The 6313-nt window shown below is 66.5% G+C and overlaps 2 non-coding genes across 2 annotated transcripts; both read left to right on the top strand.

The window, feature by feature from the left end:
* Positions 1 to 1003: 1003 nt before the first annotated feature.
* On the top strand, positions 1004 to 1122 carry LOC143273682 (5S ribosomal RNA). Its single transcript, XR_013051868.1, has one exon. It is a non-coding gene; the product is annotated as a 5S ribosomal RNA (ribosomal RNA).
* Positions 1123 to 4414: 3292 nt separating this feature from the next.
* LOC143273681 (5S ribosomal RNA) lies at positions 4415 to 4533 on the top strand. The gene has a single exon (XR_013051867.1). It is a non-coding gene; the product is annotated as a 5S ribosomal RNA (ribosomal RNA).
* The last annotated feature ends 1780 nt before the right edge of the window (positions 4534 to 6313 follow it).

Below are 6313 nucleotides of genomic sequence, written 5' to 3'. Positions count from 1 at the left end.
AATGGGCGTGCATGTGTGTGTGTGTGCGTGTGTGTTTGTGCATGCGTGTGTGTGTGTGTGTGTGTGTTTGTGTGTGTGTCTGTCTGTCTGTGTCTGTCTGTGTCTCCTGGGGAGAGGAGGAAGAGGAGTAGGAAGGAGCAACGGGGGAGGAGGAGGAGGAGGAGAAGCCGACAGTTCCCCAAGGTGAGAGATGACAGTCGGTGCGAGCACCCCATCCGTCCAGGCACCACCTCGGGGCAGCACCGTCAGGAGGGTGAGCACCCTGTCTGGACGGGTGGATGACCCACCCGAAGGATCCGGCCGCCTTGCCTGCGCCTCCCTGGGCACCTCCCCTCCCCGGGAAGCCAGGAAAGAAAGTGGCAGAGCGCAGCCCGGGCAGGGCCACGAACCCCTCCTGCCACCCTCACCCCCACTCCCCACCCCCCCACCTCCACCTCCCCACCAGGACCCCCAAAGGCACAGAAATGGCCTGCAGGTCAGAGGAGGGCTCCAACCTGCCTGCCCCAAAGACCAGGGGCTGGCTACCTGGCAACGGGTGGGGCGAGTCGCGGAGCCAAGGCAGCCCCTGCCCTGGAAGGAAGAAGGTCCTGAGGCTTCAGCGCCCGCAGCCGTGGAAAGCCGAGCGGGGGAGCGGGAGGTGCGGGCGCGTGCACACCGGACCGGCCCGAGGCCCAGGGAGAGGGAGGAGCAGGCTTGCGGGCGAGCCAAGGTGCCAGGGACCCGCCGGGTGTGCCCGGTGGGAGAGTGCCGCCGGCCGATGAAGCAGGACCGGGAGAGGAGAAGGTCCCGGGGAAACGCTGGCCACTGCCGGCCCTGGGCCCCCGCTGCGGGCCACGGACCACGGGCCACGGACGCGGGCAGAGGGCTGAGGAGGGCCTCGCTGGCGTGCCGTCGCGTTCAGGGTGGGGCGCGAGCCGGGCTCCGGGGCGGCGGGTGGGTGGGTGAGCTGCTGAGGGCAGCGGCGGAGGTGAGGCTCTTGAGGCTCCGCGGACCGGGCGCCGTCGTCTACGGCCATACCACCCTGAACGCGCCCGATCTCGTCTGATCTCGGAAGCTAAGCAGGGTCGGGCCTGGTTAGTACTTGGATGGGAGACCGCCTGGGAATACCGGGTGCTGTAGGCTTTTTTTGCCTTTGCCCCTTTTGGCCTTTGAAAGGCAGGCCCTTTGCGGCCGCGGGCCCCCATGGGGCGGGCCCCGGGACCCCTCCGCCTCCCCCTCCCCCTCCCCTTCGCCCGCAAGGCTGCCAATTCGCCCGGCCATCGCAGCCCTCAGGCACGCTGCCAACCCACCGGGGGAAACACCCGAGTGGGGATCCCAGGACCCCAGAAGAAGCTAAGATTCACATGAGAGAGGCAGGTCTCGCCTGACAGGCAGCCCAGGCTAGCCTTGCCCTCCAACAACCGGGGCTCCATCGCACCTGGCTGCCTGCCTGGCTCCACAGGCGGGGGTCTGGGAGGAGGACACTCCGGGTCCCGGCACGGGGATGGGGTGGGGGGACAGATCCGCCCACCACCTCCACACAGCCCACCGCTTGGAAGCAGTCCCAGAGGAACCAGGCTCCCACCCGAGCCCTCCACCACGCCCACCTCCCCCACTAGGAGCCCCCACGGGATAGGGTGGTGGTGCCCAGGGGCGTGCCTACGGGCCTGCCTGCCTGCCTTCCTGCCTCCCTGAGTGTGTTAACTTTGGGTGCGTGCATAGGTGAGTAGGCCCGTGTGTGTGTGTGTGTGTGTGTGTGTGTGTGTTCAGGTCGGCCGCATTGTCATCCTGTGTGCCTGTGTAGCCTCATTCCTGCATCATTGAATGTTTTGTGTGTTGGGGGGGGTATCTCACGCACGTGTATGTGTGTGTGTGTGTGTGTGTGTGTGTGTGTGTGTTCCTGCGGGCGCACACGCACGCGGGCCTCTGTGCCTGCAGGCACCCTGGCTCGTGCGTGGGTGTCTGTGTGTGTGCGCGTGCGTGCTTGCGTGCGTGCGTGCGTGTGCGGGGGCACACATGCCGAGTGTGTTTCCGTGTGGGCGAGCGTGTGTGTGGAGGTCTACGTGTGTGCGTGCATGAGTGTGAGTCCACGTGAAGCGGTGCCCTAGGGGGCTGCGACGTGTCCGTGGGTGTGGCTGCGCGTGTCGCCGGTGGGATGGGATGCCAGAGAGCCACAGTTGGTTGCTTCCCGAGCCCGACCCGAGGGGCCAAGGCCTGGGCGCAGGCCAGTAGAGGAGTCAGTCAGTAGTGCGGTGGCCGAGCAGAGCACCCGGGTCCAAGATGGGCCCGACCTGGAACCTAGTGGTCCCAGGGCAAGAGGAAGTCACAGGTCAGGCGCTGTCCCACTGAGGCGCCGGCGGTGCGGGAATTCTCGGGAATTCTCTGTCTGTCGCGGAAGCAGGTCCCCCAGAGCGGAGGGGTCCGTGCTGGGGTTTGAGAGGCCATCAGACCCCCGGCACACAGTCCGGTCCAGCCGCGCGACCTTCGTCGCGCCCGCTCAGACCCTTGGCTCTTCCTTGATGGAGGCAGCTTTGGATGGGTGCGTGGCCGGGTGGCCGGGTGGCCAGGTGGCAGGAAGAGAATTCTGGCCCCGTGACCCGCCTCTACCCCCAACGTCCACGGAGCTGAGCGCCAAAGAGCCCCGTGTTCCAACCTGCCCTGGACATCCTTGCCCGTTTATGTGTGTGTGGCGAGGCTCGGGCTCCGTGTCTGGGTGTGGATGTGTGCACGAGTGTGCGCATGTTTGTGCCTCTGGTTTTGTACGCTCTGGCTTGGCTGTGCGGCCGTCCCTCCTTGCTAGAGCACGGGTGCTCGCTCCATCCAGTGAAGACAGACAGACAGACAGACAGACAGACTTTGTGGCTGCAGGGCCCTGCCCGAGCTGTCTCATCCATTGGCAAGGGAAGATGTAACCGAGGAGTCGGGGCCTAGACACACGCTTCCTTCCTCGTCCGGGACTCTCCAGAGGACAGTACTCTCCACAGGCAAGGTGGGAGGAGGCCCGCTGGCCGGGTGGGACCGAGGATAGATAGCCCAAGAGACGCCTGGCCCGGACGGGACCCGCCTCTGCCCCCACCGTGCACGCGCAGAGCGCCAAGACCCAAGTTCCAAGTTCGCTGGGACCCATGGGCGCAGGATCATCTTGCTCGCCTTCCAGCGAGACATTCTCCCTTCTCCCGGGCGGGCGGGCTGAGCGGGGCGGCTCATCATCATCGCCTCCGCCGCCGCCCCCGCCGCCGCCGCCGCCCCCGCCGCCCCCGCCGCTTCCCGGGGAGGGAGGCTTCTGCCACGGAGGAATGGATGGACGGGTTCTCCGTGGGGGTGGGGCGGGGGTGGGGGCAGAACCTGGAGCCCACGAGCTGGCATTCCAAGTTCCAGAGAGGGAACCAAGGTCCATCCAGGAGGTAGGGAAGGGTGTGTGAATGGGCGTGCATGTGTGTGTGTGTGCGCGTGTGTGTTTGTGCATGCGTGTGTGTGTGTGTGTGTGTGTGTGTGTTTGTGTGTGTGACTGTCTGTCTGTGTCTGTCTGTGTCTCCTGGGGAGAGGAGGAAGAGGAGTAGGAAGGAGCAACGGGGGAGGAGGAGGAGGAGGAGGAGAAGCCGACAGTTCCCCAAGGTGAGAGATGACAGTCGGTGCGAGCACCCCATCCGTCCAGGCACCACCTCGGGGCAGCACCGTCAGGAGGGTGAGCACCCTGTCTGGACCGGTGGATGACCCACCCGAAGGATCCGGCCGCCTTGCCTGCGCCTCCCTGGGCACCTCCCCTCCCCGGGAAGCCAGGAAAGAAAGTGGCAGAGCGCAGCCCGGGCAGGGCCACGAACCCCTCCTGCCACCCTCACCCCCACTCCCCACCCCCCCACCTCCACCTCCCCACCAGGACCCCCAAAGGCACAGAAATGGCCTGCAGGTCAGAGGAGGGCTCCAACCTGCCTGCCCCAAAGACCAGGGGCTGGCTACCTGGCAACGGGTGGGGCGAGTCGCGGAGCCAAGGCAGCCCCTGCCCTGGAAGGAAGAAGGTCCTGAGGCTTCAGCGCCCGCAGCCGTGGAAAGCCGAGCGGGGGAGCGGGAGGTGCGGGCGCGTGCACACCGGACCGGCCCGAGGCCCAGGGAGAGGGAGGAGCAGGCTTGCGGGCGAGCCAAGGTGCCAGGGGCCCGCCGGGTGTGCCCGGTGGGAGAGTGCCGCCGGCCGATGAAGCAGGACCGGGAGAGGAGAAGGTCCCGGGGAAACGCTGGCCACTGCCGGCCCTGGGCCCCCGCTGCGGGCCACGGACCACGGGCCACGGACGCGGGCAGAGGGCTGAGGAGGGCCTCGCTGGCGTGCCGTCGCGTTCAGGGTGGGGCGCGAGCCGGGCTCCGGGGCGGCGGGTGGGTGGGTGAGCTGCTGAGGGCAGCGGCGGAGGTGAGGCTCTTGAGGCTCCGCGGACCGGGCGCCGTCGTCTACGGCCATACCACCCTGAACGCGCCCGATCTCGTCTGATCTCGGAAGCTAAGCAGGGTCGGGCCTGGTTAGTACTTGGATGGGAGACCGCCTGGGAATACCGGGTGCTGTAGGCTTTTTTTGCCTTTGCCCCTTTTGGCCTTTGAAAGGCAGGCCCTTTGCGGCCGCGGGCCCCCATGGGGCGGGCCCCGGGACCCCTCCGCCTCCCCCTCCCCCTCCCCTTCGCCCGCAAGGCTGCCAATTCGCCCGGCCATCGCAGCCCTCAGGCACGCTGCCAACCCACCGGGGGAAACACCCGAGTGGGGATCCCAGGACCCCAGAAGAAGCTAAGATTCACATGAGAGAGGCAGGTCTCGCCTGACAGGCAGCCCAGGCTAGCCTTGCCCTCCAACAACCGGGGCTCCATCGCACCTGGCTGCCTGCCTGGCTCCACAGGCGGGGGTCTGGGAGGAGGACACTCCGGGTCCCGGCACGGGGATGGGGTGGGGGGACAGATCCGCCCACCACCTCCACACAGCCCACCGCTTGGAAGCAGTCCCAGAGGAACCAGGCTCCCACCCGAGCCCTCCACCACGCCCACCTCCCCCACTAGGAGCCCCCACGGGATAGGGTGGTGGTGCCCAGGGGCGTGCCTACGGGCCTGCCTGCCTGCCTTCCTGCCTCCCTGAGTGTGTTAACTTTGGGTGCGTGCATAGGTGAGTAGGCCCGTGTGTGTGTGTGTGTGTGTGTGTGTGTGTGTGTGTGTGTGTGTGTGTTCAGGTCGGCCGCATTGTCATCCTGTGTGCCTGTGTAGCCTCATTCCTGCATCATTGAATGTTTTGTGTGTTGGGGGGGGGTATCTCACGCACGTGTATGTGTGTGTGTGTGTGTGTGTGTGTTCCTGCGGGCGCACACGCACGCGGGCCTCTGTGCCTGCAGGCACCCTGGCTCGTGCGTGGGTGTCTGTGTGTGTGCGCGTGCGTGCTTGCGTGCGTGCGTGCGTGTGCGGGGGCACACATGCCGAGTGTGTTTCCGTGTGGGCGAGCGTGTGTGTGGAGGTCTACGTGTGTGCGTGCATGAGTGTGAGTCCACGTGAAGCGGTGCCCTAGGGGGCTGCGACGTGTCCGTGGGTGTGGCTGCGCGTGTCGCCGGTGGGATGGGATGCCAGAGAGCCACAGTTGGTTGCTTCCCGAGCCCGACCCGAGGGGCCAAGGCCTGGGCGCAGGCCAGTAGAGGAGTCAGTCAGTAGTGCGGTGGCCGAGCAGAGCACCCGGGTCCAAGATGGGCCCGACCTGGAACCTAGTGGTCCCAGGGCAAGAGGAAGTCACAGGTCAGGCGCTGTCCCACTGAGGCGCCGGCGGTGCGGGAATTCTCGGGAATTCTCTGTCTGTCGCGGAAGCAGGTCCCCCAGAGCGGAGGGGTCCGTGCTGGGGTTTGAGAGGCCATCAGACCCCCGGCACACAGTCCGGTCCAGCCGCGCGACCTTCGTCGCGCCCGCTCAGACCCTTGGCTCTTCCTTGATGGAGGCAGCTTTGGATGGGTGCGTGGCCGGGTGGCCGGGTGGCCAGGTGGCAGGAAGAGAATTCTGGCCCCGTGACCCGCCTCTACCCCCAACGTCCACGGAGCTGAGCGACAAAGAGCCCCGTGTTCCAACCTGCCCTGGACATCCTTGCCCGTTTATGTGTGTGTGGCGAGGCTCGGGCTCCGTGTCTGGGTGTGGATGTGTGCACGAGTGTGCGCATGTTTGTGCCTCTGGTTTTGTACGCTCTGGCTTGGCTGTGCGGCCGTCCCTCCTTGCTAGAGCACGGGTGCTCGCTCCATCCAGTGAAGACAGACAGACAGACAGACAGACAGACAGACTTTGTGGCTGCAGGGCCCTGCCCGAGCTGTCTCATCCATTGGCAAGGGAAGATGTAA

The sequence above is a fragment of the Peromyscus maniculatus genome, chromosome 5, assembly GCF_049852395.1.
Source record: "Peromyscus maniculatus bairdii isolate BWxNUB_F1_BW_parent chromosome 5, HU_Pman_BW_mat_3.1, whole genome shotgun sequence".
Classification (NCBI taxonomy): domain Eukaryota; kingdom Metazoa; phylum Chordata; class Mammalia; order Rodentia; family Cricetidae; genus Peromyscus; species Peromyscus maniculatus.
Note: the sequence above shows the minus strand (reverse complement) of the source record. Positions and strands in the feature narration are given on the sequence as shown.